This window comes from Ostrinia furnacalis, unplaced genomic scaffold (assembly GCF_004193835.3).
Source record: "Ostrinia furnacalis isolate ACB-3 unplaced genomic scaffold, ASM419383v2 OfSCF5082, whole genome shotgun sequence".
NCBI classification, from domain to species: Eukaryota; Metazoa; Arthropoda; class Insecta; order Lepidoptera; family Crambidae; genus Ostrinia; species Ostrinia furnacalis.
This window is the reverse complement of record NW_021135321.1, coordinates 668,823-690,090: the sequence shown is the minus strand read 5'-3', so window position 1 is coordinate 690,090 and position 21,268 is coordinate 668,823. Positions and strand designations below refer to the sequence as shown.

General features: G+C 35.3%; 1 protein-coding gene across 1 annotated transcript in view; it reads right to left on the bottom strand.

The window, feature by feature from the left end:
- Positions 1–8,064, bottom strand: part of LOC114360567 (uncharacterized) — a 50,886-nt gene extending 42,822 nt beyond the window's left edge. Inside the window, exon 1 of the mRNA XM_028315303.1 lies at positions 7,940–8,064. The gene's annotated coding sequence lies outside the window, so the exon portion shown is untranslated. The remainder of the gene's footprint in view (positions 1–7,939) is intronic.
- Positions 8,065–21,268: the final 13,204 nt, after the last annotated feature.

Below are 21,268 nucleotides of genomic sequence, written 5' to 3'. Positions count from 1 at the left end.
AAATATCCTTTACATGATGGATTTCAGAACGCTAAACATTGGTCATAATATCAGGTAGCTTCATTAGTTACTAATAATCTAATTTGCATTGCATCATAACTGATTTGGCCATTGTTTCAGTATTTCGCGAGTATTGAACTCTACATTATAACGATTCACTGAACTCAATAATCAATCAAAATCTAATGAGCTTTCACGTGAAACCATTTCAACAAAAAGAATACAAGTAAATTAGAAAAAAGATTAATGATCTACCGCTTACTTAGATGGACTAGCACACGCCACGAGATGAACATTGAACATTGTTGGATTTTAAACAACAAATAGAAAATGAGAGAATTCTTATCTTTCGTTTATTTTCTTGTTTACTTTGTTACAAAGAAACACAAGACTGGGTATACTTTGTGTAACGTTCTCACAACTTTTGAACCTTTCGAGTCATCATTGTCATCATAAGGTTATTTAGTCTCCACAGCAGGAACACGTCTCTCTCCAATTTTCCGGAGGCAAATAAAGGATTTACCAGGCTAGACGAATTCGGGAGGCCTAACTTAGCATATTTTACGTCACAACCATTCGGGTGATCTTCTTGAATCAAAATTAGGTCCGAACTGAGCAGCAAGATATAATTAAGTACCAATACGAGTATACGCATCTTCTAAATAATCTTGCAAGCAACAGAGTACCTTTGTCCAGTACACTAGCGTAGGTAGACACCTAATGACATGAATGATACAATGAAATACAAACTTTTTCATGATATTTCATCCTTAACTTTAGTTTATAAAATTTATAGTATACCTATAAAAGATACTAATAATTAATATTTATCAAAATTGATTGAATTATTTAAGTACTACTACGGAACAACAACCAAACTGAGATTCGCATTTACAATATGTATTTTCAATAGATGAAAACCGTTTATTTTACATCGTTAAGCGGATATAATTTAATAAGTACATACTTTACGCCCGCTCCGAAATACAATTACTTTTCTAATTACATTCCAACTCAAATAAATACGAATTTCATTTTAACTCGTCAACCATAAAAATAATTAAAAGGCAAAGGATTCGTTCAGTCGAGATTCATGTATATTCATAGAAAGAATTTCATTGGTTTTTATTTTTGGTGTTCATTAGATAACTTAACTAAACATTAATCGACCTATTTAAGAGGTTAAAATGTTTAGTGATGAATAGGAACCCGAACTATTTAAACCAATTTTTTTAATCTAATCAACTTANCGCTCTTAAGAAAATGTATCGTAGGCATAGAATAAAAAATATACAACATATCCAATCTACTCGGAAAATAAAGAGAACCTACCTAATTATTTCATATTTTTTGTACTGACAATGCTATTCCATCAAAAACATAACATAAAAAATACAAGCCTTTACGAGTAAACAAAAATCTTATTACTTTCATTTGTCACATAAAAATATGTCATTGAATTCGAAAGAACACGATTTTGTAAATAGCTTCTAAAAGGAGAGCACGTTTAAAAATCTTTCGAGCAATATTTTAATTCTTGGCCCAATGGACCCAGAAGAGCTCTTGAATTAATGTATTGAATTGACACTGCGATCGAGCGGCTCCATCTCACACTCCACTGAGCTTTACTTCAATTTTCCCGCTTATGACTGGTTTTCGCGATAGTCATAAAAATATTTTCTATTTTTTCGCCCGACAAATATTGCCAACTAATGATAAGCACTTTTGGCAATACGTTTTGTTTTATCGCAAATGGGGTGCCAGTAAACGGAAACTGCCTATAATGCCTTGTTGAAAACAAATATTATAACAATAATATTATAAATACATAGGAATATCAGAGCTTTCCTAAACATTATATTCCACGAAATCGTGATATGCCAGGTACTGAAAAAGCTAGTTTTTATTTGACATGAAAATAACATATTATGTAGTTAGGTACATAATACAAATGAACTAGGGTGATTGCTATAGTAATTAGCCAATGCATAGTTATTGGCCACCTTGCCTAAAATGAAAAGAAACAAGCCTAATGGAAGTTATTAAGAGAGGAAAAGAGACCAATGTAGTAAATATTTTTCTCTCTTACTTATTAACAATCCAATATGCCAATAACTATGTATATTCTTCAGAAGCTGTTCAAAAGAAAAAGAAAGAAAAACGCCTACGACATGGCACAGAAGTGTGGTGATACTCTTCTTCAAAAAAGGTGACAAAACCTTGTTGAAGAATTATAGACCCATCTCACTTCTGAGCCATATCTACAAGCTGTTTTCGAGAGTCATTACGAATCGTCTCGCTCGCAGGCTCGACGACTTCCAGCCTCCCGAACAAGCCGGTTTCCGAAAAGGCTTTGGTACCATNAAAATATGCCACATAGATTTTTTTTTATATTTTTCTGATAACCAGCACAACTTGCCTCAACACCCAGTTCCGGCTTGACGTTACATTACGGGACACCCTGTATAAAAATGAAACCCGTTTCGCGTTGTCACGGCATCACGTGTGAACGGCTGAACCGATTTCGATAATTCTTTTTTTTTAATGTTTGTGGAAGTCCAAGGATGGTTCTTACGGAAAAAAATATTAAGAAAATCTCTACGCTAAGGCGGTACGAAGTTCGCCGGGTCAGCTAGTAATATTATAAATACATAGCAATAAGTATCAGAGCTTTCCTTAGCATTCTATTCCACGAAATCGTGATATGCCAGGTACTGAAAAAGCTAGTTTTTATTTGACATGAAAATAACATAGGTACATAATACAAATGAACTACCTACAGATAGAGTAAATATTTACAAATAAAAAATATGTCCCAAATCGCTGTCCAAACACTACCTACTGAAAGTATGTAGTCTTAATGGACTCTACATAAAGTATCTACAGTATCTATCTAAAATGAACCAGTTTCCAATAACCTTTTAATAATTATAAAAAAATTAGATAGAGCGAACTTTACTTGGGATAAAGTTAAACTATCTTTCGACCCGGAACGAAATTAATCAGAAGTAAATAGGAAAAGTTCTAAGATTGACTTCTCGTGCGTGATAGAGGCGACAGGTGATAATGTAACGATGGGCTTGGCTCCCATGGGCAGACCAACGAGTTTGTTTGCTAACTTCTCAGACTGGATTGCACCATCTTACTTTAACAAACGTCAAAAATATGTCAAACCTATACAAAAAGCACCGGTTATCATTAGGTTAGTTATCGTTAGGTTCAACATCATCATCATTTCAGCCATAGGACGTCCACTGCTGAACATAGGCCTCCCCTAATGATTTCCATGTTGATCGATTGGTAGCCGCCTGCGTCCAGCGCTTCCCTGCTACTTTTACGATGTCGTCGGTCCACCTTGTAGGTGGACGTCCCACGCTGCGTTTTCCGGTACGCGGCCTCCATTCCAGAACCTTGCTGCCCCATCGGCCGTCAGATTCGTCAGTTCATCGTTAGGTTAGTTATCATTAAAGTTAGGTGGTGCAACTCAGCTCAAGCCTAGGCGCAGACTACCGACTTTTAGTTGGCCGATAGTTGGACCCGATTCTAATTTGCATGAAGAATCGACCGATACCAAATCGGTGTAATGCACCTTCATGTATATCCATACTGATTAAGAGTAGGCGCACACCGTTGATTTTTCGTCGGCCGATAGTTTAGTCGGGCAGTTGATCAGTATGGGCATGTATGGGAGTGCGCACACTACGCCGATTCGATTTGGCCGATTCTTCATACAATTTAAAATCGGGCACAACTATCGGCCAACTAAAAATCAACAGTGTGCGCGCTTACTAACAGCCCGACCCAACTATCGGCCGACAAAAAGTCTGTGGTCTGAGACTAGACTTAGGCTAGGTTGCACCATCTTACTTTAACTTTGACAAACGTCAAAAATCTGTCAAACTCCATACAAAAACACCAGTTATCGTCATAGTTACGGTCAAAGTTAGGTGGTGCAACCCAGCCTTAAGAATTCTAACTTGACCAAAAGCGAGACTGCAGAAACTAGAACATTTAGTAAATAGAAGCTTATTTGAATTACACGGTTTCAAGTGACTTAGCTTAAGTGGCATGTATAGTGGGGCACTGTCGTCGACCGGGATTTGTGACGTTAGATGCACGACGCATCGTTCTTGCTGAAGATCATTTGGCTTAGAGTTCAGTTGCATTTCTTTATTTTTATGGTCGTAATGCTAGAGCTAAATAAATAAATATCCTTGGACATTTTACACTGCGCTTCTAGTCCCAAACTAAGCAAAGCTTGTACTATGGGTACTAGACAACGGATATAAACATACTTAAATACTTTTTTTTTTAAATACATACATATTATACATAGAAAACACCCAGTCCAATACAAACAAATATGATCATGCACACAAATGTTTGTACTGTGCGGGAATCGAACCCGCAACCTCCGGAATAGTAGTCCGTTTCGAACCACTACACCAAACGGCCGACAACAGCTCTATGATGCTTTGAAGATATTTGATAGCTATAAAACAAATCTTCAGGAAACTTTTACTATAAAATTGCTGAAATGTGTCCACGGACAGACATGAAAAAACAGTGACATATACAGGGATTTTTTTTTTAATAAATAAATACATAGCATTTTCGGAGACCCGCTGGATTAGTAGTTAGTAGGGAGCGTTGCCAGACGTCCCGATTATGGCGGGACGTCCCGATTTTTAGATCAAATTTAAATGTCCCGCGCGGGACAGGCTCGGTCCCGCTTTTCGGAGAGAGACACTTCTTCTTTCTTTATTCAAAAGACGAATTTAACGATACAGTAAATCTGATTTTAAATATAATTTTTTTGTTAAAATACATTTTCTATGGCTACTTTTGCTATCTATTGTCACGTAAACGTAATTTTAAGTCAAATAAAAAGAGAAATATTTGAAAACCTTCTTCTGACGGAAGAATCCCGCTATTTTCACTCAAAAAGTACCAAAGTCCCGACTTGGCGAAAAAAAAAACTGGCAACGCTGTTAGTAGGTGAGTCCACTGAGTCAGTGGTCTCCTGTTCGAATCCTGTAAAAGGCAAATGTTGGTATGATAGCTTCTATTGTAAGTAATATGAGTAGATGCGTATGTCAATACATACTCATAGTTTTATTTGGTCAATTAGCTGTTTAATTTTGGTTATACCCGTAGGTAATTTATCCTACAAGAATCTTGTACAATATCCTGATAAACAGGATCCATTTCCTTACTGATTGCGTAAGAAGAGTTATTGTTTGTTTACAAATTCTACGTATCCTATCTAAATACACTATACTCAACCATCAACTGACACACCTAAGTAAACTTAAATACACTAAGCAAGCAGCAAAGATCCGTGACTCCGGCACAGAATACTAAATTCACATAATATTCATTACACGAACATTTGCTAATTGTGGGATTAAACAAAGCAAATATACTGATATTACAGTACACAAGTAAAGCCACTAATTCCAATCGTTGATAATAATTATCTTCCATAATGCTAATTTGAATTCAGGGCAAAACAAGATGTCGCTTTTTGGGCTAGATTTTATTAATTAGTAACAAAAAAGACGCTGCGTAATAATTTTAGGGATATTTTTAATTAATCTGTGAACAGTACTATCCTAGAGTTTACGGATGCAGATGGATAGAGACTGGTAGAGACAGATCATCCGCTCTAAATATGAGTATAACTACTGACCACGACCCTCAGGCATGAAGGAAGAGATTTTTTTTAATGATCTGTCAAGAGTTGGGTTTACATGCGGATGTATAAAAAACGGTGAAGTCGGATCACCCGCTCTAGATGCCATTAACTCCGAAATTGGCTACATGAGGGACCGAGAACAGAAAGAGAGTTGATAACAATCTCATTTGCACGGTGTACTTAGAGAGAACTTGACCAAAAGTGTCCATTTCTTCTACCGTAGTGTGAATATTTGGTATAGCCACCATATAGAAGTATTATACAGTAAATTGTAGCTTATTATTTCAAGATGAAAAAGAAAGTAAAGTATATGGCATACAAGAATATGCTAAAGTAGGTGTATGGCACACAAGAATATCTTATGCTTAGAATATGAACTCTACAGGACAAATTATTACCTACGTACAAATCTGTCAAGTTAATAAACAAAACATACCTACTTTTAAAAATATTTTCTACGGTAACATGACTTCGTTCTGAAGGCAAGAGCAGGCACTTTGGAAAATTTTATAAGTGCTAAATATGAGGCAAATTAAAAAGAAAACCTTACGGCGAAAATACCAGAGGTTTTTAATATAAGAGATAAATGGAGAGTGGTGAATGCTGAAAATACCTTGAACCTTAGTAATTGGCGCCTGAAATATGAGAGGGTGATGAAAATAATTTGGCTTTTATATGAAACACCTTTCTGAACTTTGACATTGAATATGATATCTAATTTTGGTAGGTCAGTGTCTTCTGTTCTCGAAATAGAAAACCAGTACCATTATATTAATGCTAGGTAAAAAGGAGTAACTTTTTGCCAAAAAAGGAAATCTAATACATATAATATTTCAAGGATGAAACTGCGTGCGTTTTGTTGTCTAGAATAGATTTACAGGAAAAGTCTATCTAAATTACAAGAATAAACTGTCACAATACAAAAATAATGCAGTTAAGTATTATCGTATTCCTAGATAAGAAACATTTTTTTTCTTGATCATCTAATTATGCTATTTAAAATTGGGACATATTATATCCTAGTTTGTTAAAAAAAAAATACGACAGTGTTGCCGATGGCTCTACTTCACCCTTAATATCTTACAAAAAATGTTCATAATTTTCTTAAAATCTTATGATCACTCCCTTCCCAAGGCTGTACAAAATTCTCGAAATTTTTTCGCGAAAATCTCCCAATGGATTTGACCAATGAGAATTCCCATCAAAGGTAGGATATCTCCAAATATACCGAAAATCATCCCCCTTCCCACCACCATCTGACATTACTGAATAATGAATATTAATATACACCCTTTTTCTAGAAGAGGGGGTAGCGATTGAGCATGTAGGTTACTGATGGCAAGCAATTGAGATCATAATTGTTTATAAATAAATTATATAGTCTATACAATCAAATATAGTTATAAAAGTATTTGATTATTATTTATCCGTTATGACTTCGTGTTCAGTGTGTTGCCATTATTGCGTAGGTCCTGTATTTTCAGATATTTAAAGTATTGTTCCGTTAAATTATTGCTCTAATCTCATCACCACCTTTCTTACATCATAAAAAAATAAAGTGTAAGTAATTAATTATTTAAGGTTGTGCGCATTGCCCCAAAGTTTCTTCAGGTGGTAGAATAATTTGGCGGCAAGCAATTCACAAACGGATAGATAACCTTTACTATTTTAATTATGGTTTTCTCGACGTTATAAGATGATACCATTTACCGATGTAAAAAAGGTAAACTTAATAACTAATTAAATTAGCTATGGACAAAGCATCAATCTCTAACTACGAGTAAATGATGGAAAATTTTTCTTGTTTTATGGCTATCATAACAACATTTAACTTATTTAAACCATTAAAAATTAAACTACGTAGCTCAAAAATCATTAACGGAATTTCAACCTCGAAATTGCCTAAAACAATTACTCCAGATTCGCTTAAACACGAACTGCTTGTGATAATATTAATTTTATAATCAAACTAGGCAATTACGCAATAGCGGGAAGAGCTCTTCAAGAAGCTAACGGTCTTTAATAGTTGGATGATAACATTCCGCGTAACTCAGAAATAGGTACAGTCTGTAGATATTTATTAAGATTTAGGGTCCTATTTTATCGGATTACAGCGGTTTTTTTTTAAAATTCAGCCCCTGAAAACATCACTCCATGCAATAATAGTCTAACCTTTATTGTTATCATATTTTTTGTTTTAAAAAGTTCTTTTTTTAAACTTATTTAAAATTCGAAACTTACCGCAAAGTTCGAAATTCACAGCGCAATCAAACAAAACATCCCACAGACAACAGTGCACTTATCACGTGTTCGCACACACTAGCGCCGCGCTCACGCGTCGCGTCCGCCTCGTAGGGGCTGCCGGGGCCGACTGGCGGCAGGCTGCACCGGCCGACGGGATGCATCCGGGGCAGGGCTGCGAGTAACCGGATTTATCCTTGTGGAAGCGGATTTTGATTATCTGATTTGAGAAAAAATCAGGATATGCCTAGGTACTGCGTTTAGAGATCGCAGCGAGAGACACTGCTCTATTTACGCGCTACTTAAAGGTCACTGCTGAAAGGAGGGCAACCTCAGCCTCTTATCTAATTTCACAAAATATTTTGAATTTAATTTTCATATTAAATATCTACTTATTAATGTAATTGTAACTAGCGGCCGCCCGCGACTTCGTTCGCGTGAACCCCGTTTTACCCCCTTAGGGGTGAAGTTTTGATTTTTTAGAGGTTTCCCGGTAATTATTCGAACTTTTATCGCCGTAAAAACCATCCTTGGACTTCAACAAACAATTTAAAAAAAGAATTGGTAAAATTGGTCCAGACGTTGTTGAGTTATGCGCTTACCAACACATTTTGTCTCATACAGAATACGTGGAATCTCAGTGCCTTTATATTGCATTTGATCGAATTTACAGTACCTGACGTACGAGTGTAACATACGAATTTCAAGAAAATCATTTTTCATTAATAATATAGGTACCTACCTACTTCAAGAAAAACTATTTCGTCTTACGTCCTGCTAGCCCTGGGCTTCACCCAGTTATCCTTCCCGATTCTTTACAGTCACGACCTTAATTGCTTATGCATTTCGAATTGGATTTACAGAATTTAAATTGTGCCTTAATCAGTCAATGGCTCACTTCGGGCTTAGTGTAGAGTCGTTAAGAGCTCGACCGGTCACAGAATCGGGGCCGGGTATTAGAAGAAATGTCAGAACTAAATCAGTGTGCTTACCATGAGTTTACGTTAGGTGTGCTCGCTACCGACTGCTTAAAAAAATGACATTAAAATGTATGACATATTGTGCAGCGCCCCTAGCGGCTACCTTCAAGAAATAAAATCTTCATAGATTATTTTGACGTACTCGCTAGCGAGCGCACCTAACGTAAACTCATGGTAAGCACACAGGATATCGTAACTTCACTATAACTTTTTCAACCCCTTTAAAAATCGAATGCAACAATCTGCGAAGTTGCAAAACTTAATTTAACTTATAATAGGGTAGAGTTGTATTCTGTATGTGGCAACTGTACCGTTTTGGTCACTTAGAGTGAAATGAGTATCAAAAATACTCTAATATAAAAAAACATACTTAGTCATAAAAAATAGATTGAAGAGGAAGACTGAAAATTAATATAAATGTTATGAAAGATGGATAACCTATAAAATTATTATTTTAGTTTCATATGCTTTACATAAATAAGTGTGGCCAAAAACGATGCAAAGATGGCAAAAACCGGTACTTAAACTTGATAGGATTTCACTATCATTGGTATAAAAATCGTAGGTATCCCTTTACATGATATCTGTAGTTATACTTACTTAATACTCGAAATATTCTGAATATAAGATACGTGCTCAATAGTAATGACGGATAAAATGGTCATAGCATAGCAGTGCAAACAACAAGCAAAAACATTTTATTGGGGCCATAAAAATAAAATATCGGATGGTTTATCAGGTCTGTGTTTTCCCAAGCAATACATGTAGGCCATTCGCGTCCAACGTCACGTGCGTTTGTATGTATTTTATTAGTTATTTATCTTTCATATTTAGTCTTATTTCTGTATTTATTTGTTTGTTGGCTAATAAGTAAACATTAGTATAAAGTAAATTACATGAAAAGGGAACATTTTATTACTATTTATCTATTTACTGACAAAANAGATGGTGGTCAACAATGTGTTTGCAGGCCATTTGTATTGCAAGCATTTTATCTCCATATTTATCAGTACATTACTAGTACATCAATAGAACTATGAAGACCACAATGAAGACTTAGAACAAAATAGACACAGACATACTGAAGAACATAGAACCAAACACTGAGATGTTTTACCAAACAGTGCAATACAAGAAAGAATTGGCCGTATGGATATATATCCAAAGCCGTAAAACCTCTATGAAAAAAAAAATATTCTAAAACTGATAGTTTAGCTGGAAAAAAATCTTTTCCATCCCAATAGTACGCCGGCTGCGCTCGATTCGGATATAGTGACGTCACGCGGCCCTGCGTACGTTGACTTTTAGCGGCAAAAACGGGCTATGTTTATTACTTCATATCTTCGTAAGTAATGGTCCGATTTGGATAATTCAAAAAGATATATCTTTCTTATGTCTTAAAGATTAACGTAGATACTAATAACGTAGTTTTATTGAATTTTCTACAACAGTACTGATCCTCATTGCTTATGCATTTCGAATTGGATTTACAGAATTTAAATTGTGCCTTAATCAGTCAATGGCTCACTTCGGGCTTAGTGTAGAGTCGTTAAGAGCTCGACCGGTCACAGAATCGGGGCCGGGTATTAGAAGAAATGTCAGAACTAAACCAGGATATCGTAACTTCACTATAACTTTTTCAACCCTTTTAAAAATCGAATGCAACAATCTGCGAAGTTGAAAAACTTAATTTAACTTATAATAGGGTAAAGTAGAGACCCTGTATGTGGCAGCTGCACTCTTTTTGGTAATTTAGGGTGAAATGAGTATCAAAAATACTCTAATATAAATAAAGAGACCCTGTATGTGACAACTGCACCTATTTTGGCCACTTAGGGTGAAATGAGTATCAAAAATACTCTAATATAAATAAAGTTATAGTTAGTCATAAAAAATAGTTAAAGCAGAAGATTATTATAAATTATATGAAAGATGGTTTACCTATAAAAATATTATTTTGATTTCATATACTGTAACATGTTAGAGTGGCCAAAAACGATGCAAAGATGGCAAAAACCGGTACTTTTACCCTATTGATAGGATTTCACTATCAATAGTATAAAAATCGTAGGTATCCCTTTACATAATATCTGTAGTTATACTTACTTATTACTCGAAATATTGTATAGATACGTGCTCAATATACGTGTAATGACGGATAAAATGGTCATAGCATAGCAGTGCAAACAACAAGCAAAAACATTTTATTGGGGCCATAAAAATAAAATATCGGATGGTTTATCAGGTCTGTGCTTCCCAAGCATTACATGTAGGCCATTCGCGTCCAACGTCACGTGCGTTTGTATGTATTTTATTAGTTATTTATCTTTCATATTTAGTCTTATTTCTATATTTATTTGTTTGTTGGCTAAGAGGTAAACATTAGTATAAAGTAAATTACATGAAAAGGGAACATTTTATTACTCTTTATCTATTTACTGACATAANTGACAAAATCTATTTCACAAAAAGAACTTACACGTGTATTTCTGACTCAGTAGAATAAGGATATCTTATATTTTTTGTTATACCTATGTAGTCGTTCGTGCAGCTATTTAGGCTCACGTACAAAGAAGCTAACACTGGCAAAGATCAACGTTAGGTACGTGCCCCTAAGAAACACGTAACTTTCATCCTATTTACTTTATTACTAATCTTACTCGTACAAGACTACTCAAACAGTCCGTTCCAAATAAGCCTAGCTAATACAATTAAAAAGTTATAAACTTAAAAAGCAAAATGGATATTTTGTACTTAACCCTGCCTCTGAACCACCAGACAAATGAAATTCCATTACGATATTAAAGAAAATCCCCAAAGCCGTCAGTGGCTTTATGAAAGAATTTAATAATAAAGACCAGAATATTATTCAATTTTTCCTGAAAACAAAGATGGAGCAGGAAGAAATTCTGTACCCACCTGGGGCCTGGGGGCTAGTCGAATTTATTAGCATTCAAATGATTTATAACTAGCGAGCGGCAGCTGAATATTTTCTGATTCGTCTTAAATTAAATTCTTTCTTTCCTTTGACTGGATTTCATTAAGGGTAACGAAATGCCACGAAGATGAAAAAGATAATCTGGGTGGAGCGGGCGCGGCGCGATCACACGAGCTCGAGCCCGCCAGCTCTCATTTACTTCAATTTGAGGGCCTTTGGAAGATCAAGCAATTTCTTATATCGCGTAATTGGATAACATTCGAGCAGGTAAGAAAACGTTCCGCCGATATTATGCATCGTCAGCTCTAAGGATTTGCTCATTAAAACGAAACAACAAGCGAATCGTTCAAATGGTTTACGTTACGTAGTACAGAAGACGGAACATCAAGTGGAATCAATCAATATGATGTGCCATTTTATAAAATTGTAATAAGTACCAGCAAATTCTGATATGCTGTTAAACTATGCTGAACTACGCTAACCCCTTTATTTGTAAACTACTCGTACCATTCTATATTTCTGGTAAAGGCTCATTTATACGATTACAGAAGAACATTTACGGTTATTACAAACCCGGCTCCAAATGGCATCGTTTATGCTAGTAGGTCGCTTCCGTTGTATTTCGACAATCGCCAAAAATTGTCAAGGTTACTAACACCCATTACTTTTATAACCAACATCGAATGTGTGTAGGAGCTTTAACTTAGTTAATTGTCTGCACGAACAAAGTATTACGAGTAAGTATCTTCTGCTTAATTACAGTTTCATAATCATGTGGTTTCTGGAATGTTGTTTAAATGTTTACAATAAAAGACGTCAATTTAATTGATCTTAGTTCAAGTTATATTTTGTCCACTTTCCCCCTGTTTATCTCATAATGTTAAGCATAGACTGCATGGTGAATACTTAAGTGCAGCCAGAGAGCCTGTTTATGCCCACGAATACAAAGTCACAGTCTAATCTAAAGGAACATCCAGATAGAAATAAGCTCTACAAAATTCACACTAAATTCGTATTCAAATAAAAATTGCGCCCTTTATGCAACTTATCCTAAACCTAATGTCACAATTTTCAGACCTTTTGACAAGCCCCAATCGGAGGATGTAGCTTTGACGCCCGTATTAAAATAGAAGGTAGATGACAAACAACGCTATGTTCACTTTTTAATTTGTTTCACAAGAAATCTCCTCTGGTTTATTCGTGTTTTTGACTCGGTATTGTGCAAGTGACATCTGTTTCCCCTGAACTGTGGTCCCGCTAAAATATTTAACGAGCGCAGCGTAAAGAACAAAAGCCTTGTGTTTAGCTCATGTCTACCAAAAGCCTCGTCATTAAATTCAACGCTCTTTTATGAGTGTCTGACTTCGTTAACTGTGCTGAACTGCGATAAAAATGGCCGCAGACTGCATTTCGCGGGATCTTTAGGCGTTTCACACCACTATGATTTGGACCGCGGTGCGAGTCGCTGAAGAGCTGTTATTGGAGGAGGCTTTTTGCACTGTAGACTTGGAGTAGTACAAATGGCCAAGGGAATCATATTGCCATGAATCTACCCATGAAAGGATAACTGTTTTGTTGCCTATCACGATCCGAATCGACCCATTACAAAAAACAATCGCGCCCATTCTTCACCACGGTATGCAAACTGAAAAGTCTCTTTCAAAAAAACTCACACCGCATTCGAAATCACTAATGGTGCGATACTCTTAAAGTCCCTTTCGCGGGTTACCGAGATATCTACATTAATGCAGTCCAATCATATGCATTACAGTTTTATCTAATGCAAAGCCACTGAATACGGAATGAAGGTTTCAACCATTGTTTCAACACGGTTTTAACCACTTATTCTATTCGCGCTTATTCCACGAGCTTTACTTAGATAAAAGTTTCTGACTTTCATATCTCTACAATCTACATCCTACCCACTTTCCGAATATCTTATCAGCACTTGAATTAAAGAAAAGTGTTTTTGTAATACTAAAAGTTACATATCGGAGACTGAATGCAAAATATAATTAATGTTGTTTTAAAAGATAAAAATCCTGTATAATTATTGTTAATTAACCCTTGTAAGTTATGTTAATATAATTAGATGCAACCTACGTCAGGTTGTTGCTTAAACTCTCCCATTTGCGTAATAATTTATGTCACAGGGCAGAAAATAGGGCACCGTAAAATTTCACAAACAAACAAAGTAATATTACCGCTGGGAGAACCCGGGTTTAATATTTTTAGTTTCTAATACACACACGACTGTAAACCGTACAGTGGTCCAAAATATCCACGAACTAGAGGCGAAAATGAAATCCACGAAAGTTACCGTGAATATGACTGGATATTTTAATGCAAGTTCTTTACAAGTATTACATTATAAATGTAGTGTTAAATAACATTTCAAAAATTGCCACCGCTATCAAAAAGCCCTCTATTGACTATCGTGCGAAGATTTTAGAACAGTATTTAAATATTATTCTTAAATACTATACACTTATCGTTTCCACCCTGTATATCTAGTAACTACTTATCGTGCAATTTCAAGTCTACTATTGATGGAATTATGAATGTGAATTATGTTTGGAACGTAACGAGAGCTAGTGAAGAGATATATTATTATATTACCAACAATACAATATTGCCAATCTACAATACTATCCTACTTGTCCAATATAAAGCCAAACAACCCAAGAAAACAGAAAAGGAATCGTAGTACAGTGTGTTCTATCAAAAACCCGAACAGACGTTCCGAACATCATTATAACTTTGTCTCCGAGTCAAATATTACAACGTGATTGGAAACTCCGAATAATAGCGATCCAAACCTTCATTCCGAATTATCTGTATTGGATTTTTTTATACCAATAGAAGTTATAACTACTTATCGATGTCTTAGAAGGAATAAAAACTAATTTTAAAATAAGTAAGCACATCTTATCTAAAAATGTATCTTTGATCAATTTAGTTTCAAAAGATCAACATCAAATGAATCTTAAATTAAAGAAAAGAAAATTACATTAAAGTTTTGTTAACGTCCAAAACATAAGTTGTCATTGCTTTTTAAATTGAAAAATTGCCATAGCCAGTAGGCAATTGAAAAAGGGATTCCAGGGATATTTCGTAACATTTATTGCAAAAATGATTCCTTTTCAGTCTGAATTTCCAGAACAAAATTGCATGTCGTTTGAAAGCATTAATTAAATTACGTATTGGGTATTAAGCATTCGGTAATAATATTTAAGGACTCATTTCTTAATTAACTATCAGCAAAAGCAGATACCTAGTATCCATACATTGCTCAGAAAAATGAAAATATTTCTTGATGTAAACATTTCTTTCGTTAAGTAAAATTACTTATAACAGCCTGTCAAAGAAGTTCGCCACAATATTGCATTTAAAAATAGTAGAATATTATGTAATACAACCCCACAGTTTGGCAAAGAGTCCGTAACATGTTACATTGTAAGTCGCGTTGCTCTTGTAACAAATTGTGACGTTAGAAGTGCTGTCCTAATTACATACACGTCGCGATGCCATTCGCGTAATGAGTCGACGGATTTATTTGTTTTACACGCGATTGCTCCAGCCTCGCTGCGGGAAAGAGATCGCGAAGTCAAATCATTCTAAGCCCCGTCGTCATTATGGGAAGGGTGCTTAAGGCGGGTTGCTCACAACACGAAAGTTGCGGTACATGCAATGTTTTTGCGATTAAATCGGTTACTTGATACGTAATACTTATGTCTTGTAGATATAGATATCTTATTTGTTTAAGAGGTTAGACTACACGACTATCTGAAAATAAAATAAAAATTGACACAACGTGTGCTGCCCATAATATTGTGCCGTCTCTTAAGTGTGTATTTCCTTCCTTTCCAGGTTTGAGCGGTGTGGGTATAATAAAGTGTTAATCATTCAATCATTTACTTCCACTAAGTTAGAAGTGCTATCTCTCTACAATTACATCTGCTTCAGCTGCCTTGGAACAAAATTGGCAATCGTTAATTAGGCAGAAACTTCTTGACATCCACACTCTGTGCGCTCTAAAAGGTCACATGCAATGAGCCATCTCATTCAGACACCACAGCGAAGAAAAGGCGCTAATTACAAGGTGATGTCGTCAAGGTATTCGACGTGAGATAGCAAGTCGTCTGGCAGTGAGAGCTGTACTAATTATGCAAGTAGTACTTGCATATGGCAAAAAAGGCAACTTCGAAAGTTCTCAACTATACGTGTAATGTTATCGCGTGGAAACCAGATTAGTTCTACTTACACTAAGATAAGAAATAATACAACGGGAACAAAAAAGTCAGTTCTTTAAATTATTTATTACTGATAAAAGTCATCCAATAAGGGGAAGTTAAACACCACGACCAATGTGAACAAATTTCCCCAAGAACACTTAGAGAAAAGTGTTTGGTTGCTTCTTATACAAAAATATTAACTTCCGTACTCAGTATTAACCTATAAACAAAACAAAGTTTAGCTAACTACAAAATAGTTTGTTTAATAAAATTGTATTCCTCATTATAACCCAAGTTAGTAGTTAGCAGTATAATCCAGTTCGCAAGTAATTTTTTATGTAACCAAACCAGTTCTTTTTTTCAGATAAAATTCCTTACTTACTACAAGAACTTACTTATCTAGGCAAGCCTAAATGTTCAATTAATTGAATACCTATAGTCAATATCTCCACATAATTACTTCACAGATAACACCTCAGCGAGGACTCTAGGGTTATTATCTAACTCAGCATATACTGGACTTCCTGATAAACCTGGTCCTCACCATTTATTCCCAGCGTGGGTGGTCCACGGCCTGCATCTAACGACTCATTAATTTTAACGGATGCTCTAATTTTTTACAACCTATTCTATTTGAATTTGAATTTAAATGTTCTCTACATCTTGCTATTTTAGTACCGTTGTTTCTCAATTTCATTAACTATGAAATGAAAGGCGTCCTCTAATTCACTTCAAGGTATGTTATATTGTCTATTGGTTGCTTCCTCTTCCTCTTAACCCCTCTGTAATACGTTTACATTCACGAGTATCTCAGTTAATATACCTGCACATAATTTAACACCCATTATTATGAGTATTATGAATATGTGAATGTGATTGTAATTAATCACTCTATATCGGTTGCCATCATCATTACTACTAGACTAACGCTCATATGATACGTACTTACCTATTGCGTATAAAATTACAATAATACATACAATAAATTCACTAATCATTGGACTAAATTTAATTACCAGTCTTTACAAATCCAGCAATATGATTTTGCATGGAATAAACTACATTAATAATTTGTGAATTACATATTTAATAAATACGCATATTAATCACATTTCTAAGTATTTCAAATGATTTTAATCTCATTACTGATTTATGATCTTTCTTTAGTCTCTTATGAAGTCCTTTTGTTTTTAATCAGTCTAAAGCTTTCTCATGCAATATAGGCACTTACCACATGAATAATTATTTTACTTGTAATTTATTATGTATTTTGAAAATTTTGTATTCCACTAAACATCGCGCAAGTTGTTACAGTACTTTCTTTTCTGTAGGCATAGGTATGCGTTTTATTATATTAATATAACCGTCAAATTCTTATGTTTTTTGGAGATATTATAATATTTTGCTTTTATGCAAGAAGCAAATGCTTCCTGAATTATATTTCAGTGTCTAACTTCCCGCAGTCACACATATTCCCCCGTTAAATAAAAAAAAAATTAAATAAATAAAGCGTCTAAAAGTACATTTCAACACACAATCCTCTGCGATTCCGTCTGTATTCTCTGAAACGGAGTCGAAAGGCGTCAAATCGTTTCACGGTTTACAAAAAAATAAACTTTTAATGAGGATCGAATTCAATAAAAGAGAAACAATGGCATGTGTGGGCGCGTATTGTGGCGCTTTGTTCATGGCGGCCATCATTATACATTTTTCACCGCAACAGTCTAATGAGTAAAAGCCGGAAGTATTCATACGTGAATTTATTCAAGCTATTGTGCACAAACTTAATGACATCCAAAATAGAGTTATGGACGCAATATCACGGTCGCTAATAAATTTTAATGAGAGCAGTAAGCGCCTACCAGTCATCCCGAAAATGGGCTCAACGAGCCGGATCGCTGATTTAAAATATAGCAACTGCTCTTTAATGTCAGTTAAATTTCAGATATTTACACGCAATAGTCGTGACGTCAAACGCGTTTATTTCATCGTTTTCATTTTGAGATACTCTAACCAGACGATTTCTTTCTCAAATACCACTTTAAAATAGCTTAGAAAGTAGTAAAATGTAAGTAACTTGTTATAGTAACAAGTCTTTACGTCATGCTTTTTAAAGTTTTCTATTATTGAGTTTTCTATAAACACTTTCGTACACGACACAAACAGGGTAGGAAACAGGAAAAACCATTACCGGAGTTTTAATAACTTATTATTTCAATTAAGTCAAATCAAATTATCTATTTGTGAAAAATACAAGCCTAATTTCAGAAGCCCAGCCATGTGGATGAGTAGGTATGTAATTCCCGTGCAGAAGTGACGTTAAAATTGATAAAGGCTATTTTCCAACGAATCCGACGAATTACTCACAAAATTCAATAGTAAGATATAAAGCGGCTAGTTTTGTTGGAGCCCTGAGGATGGTGGAGCGTTCCCTTGGCTGGTGAGGTTTAGTTTTAGAGGGGGCGGGGCGGAAGGTCTTGGTAGGCTGGGAGGTGAGGTGGGTGAATTTCGGAGGTCAGCGAAGCAGCGCCGAGTGCCGGTAGGAGGCATCGCGTGGCAGCGGAAATAATGACTGCCGCTCTGTAATTGGAAAAGGCCGGTGCACACGGCCCAGTGACGAGCCACTAACTTTGGCGTTTTCGCTTTAAAGCCATTAGTTGTTTTATTTTTATTCCCTCTTCCGTAGATTCATTAGACGCAAGACGTTTCGCCAAATTGACCCAAGAAGTCAGTCCTTATTAGCTGTTCCCGAAGTTAGAATCAGTAAAAACGGTTTCGAAAGCAATTTCAGAGACTCGTAACGTCAGGTTGAAATCAAATATTGTACCTATTCTTCAGACCTTAAAACGTAAATTCTTGATAAACATCGACCTTTATACAGGGATCAATTCGATTCTAAGAAAATTTATGCTCTATTAAATTTTCATGATCCTTCCGATTATTAATTATACCGAGTTTATTATGTAATTTTCACAATAGCTAGGTACATTTTAACATCATTATTTTCAGGCAACTCATGTGTAAATACAATCTGTTATAGCAAATTAATAAAATAGTTCGAATATATAAACTAAAATTAATTAAAGTTAACTTATTATCTCTCTCTACTCGTAATAATTAGAAATGATTCCACGAATTTACTTAATGAATTTTATAGATTTAGCCCCTAAAGTGAAAGAGAAAGTTAGAAAAAGAAAATTTTGTCAAATTGAAAAATTCCGAAGTTCAAAATCCATTTCCAGAAATTGCCATCCAATAATCGCCGTTCTACATCCAGAGAGCGCGTAGAAGTTATTTCAAAAAGTTGGTAAACTTTGTCGGAGTATTCAGAAGCGTAGCGGACAAGCTAGCAGCGCTTTGGACTGTTTAAGGTACAAGACCTTACCTAAATACGACACAATATTAACTTGCTTATCTGGTTTGACGACATTGAAATAGTAATAAGACACAGCTGTATTACCTACAGCAGTCAGGTCTATTATTGGGTACATCTGAGTTGGGTACCTACTGTAAAAGCACTATGACGATAAAGAAAACACAGCAACGTTTCTGTTATGAAACAATGAACCTATTTGATAAAATTACATTTTAATTTAAAATATAGGCATGTGGTATCTACGAGTATGTAGATTGAACGCCGTGAGGGCGGCGCGTCCAGGAAATAATGACGTCCGCCCGCCCGGGCCATAATTGAAACATACCTGCGGACTGGCCGCGGCAAATACTACGTCACCGATGGATGAGTCGGAAGCATGTTTTAATAACTGCATAACTGTTTAACTGCTCGTCAATGAATTTATTGATTAAAATTCTATTGTAAACGCATTGGTTTTAACTACTTTATGGGATGTCAAAGACGATAATTTATGACAAACCATCAAAACAACTTTAGGTTACATTGTTATTTATTTGTATTAGAACCACTTAACGTTTATAACTAAATTCATTACAACATTACAACTTTATCAGTTCATGAATCGTTTAACTTTTCTGTAAAAAACGAAACCAAGGGTGTAAAAGCGTCGAGAATGTGACTCCAATTCGTAAAAACATTTCAATATTGCTAACCCTCTATCGAGAATACGTTCTGCGGCATGCGGACTCGGTAAAAGTGAATTAACCTACGAAAAACGATTGGGCAGCCGGAAATTGAGTTATATGTCCATTTCAAAATGATTTTGGAGTGCAGCCTTCCCTATCCCTTTTACACACACCCCACTACACATCTAGATAAAATATACCTGATCTATTATTTATTGTGTGCCACCAAACTTTGTCAGGTTATTCCAAAGGAAAATTGTACTTTGTTACTCAAATGCAATTTGTCATTTTGAGAATAAACTGATTTTGTTGCAAACAGAAATTGAGAAAATGCTCGTATAGCGCGCCACCAAACTTTCTGGGACTAACTTGAGGAAGTGAAATAGTTTTTTGAGCGAATCGCTGTTCTGGCTGCGGATAAAGTGTATGAATTGTTTCTGTACAAGAATTGATTGATTTTCTTTTAATATTTTTATCCAGTCTCAGAAGACAAAGTCCATTGTTTTATAAGCCGGAGCTTAAAGATAAAGGCAAGAGCAAGAAAACGTAAAAAGAAGGGGATCATTGTTCAGACGAGTTATTTAAAATTTCAACAGTAGCAGTAAAAGAATCTGAATCGTCCATAAAAATTTGAAAGCTACTGAACACCTGAGTAACTCACTAACCATCAACCAATCATGAAATCCTCGTAAAACCGTACTCATAGTCATAAATTCGAACGCAATCAAAACAGAGTTTCAGATACTTTTTACATTCCATAAAATACTTTTGATGTAACATGAGAAACTTGCTTTTACCGCGTTTTGTCATAAACTTGACGTGACGTACGTAAGTACCTTGTTAATATAAGGGCTTTGTTGTCATCTATAACAATCACTCGACTTTACTAGAAATCGTGTAGATCCTGAGAGCGTTTGGTTCGAACCAGATGGGTTCTTCAAAACATAATAGGTACCTACCTAGTACGTACTTTTTGAAAGCTCAGCGTTTCTTGAAGAAAATTGTCTAAAGATTTTTTCTGAATAGATAAGTACTTCTAATGTATAAATAAGTAGAACCTTTTTTTCTTTTATAGTGTTTAATTACTTTGCCTCGCTTTGCACCTAGTACTTAAGTTAAATTATGGGCTGTTTCT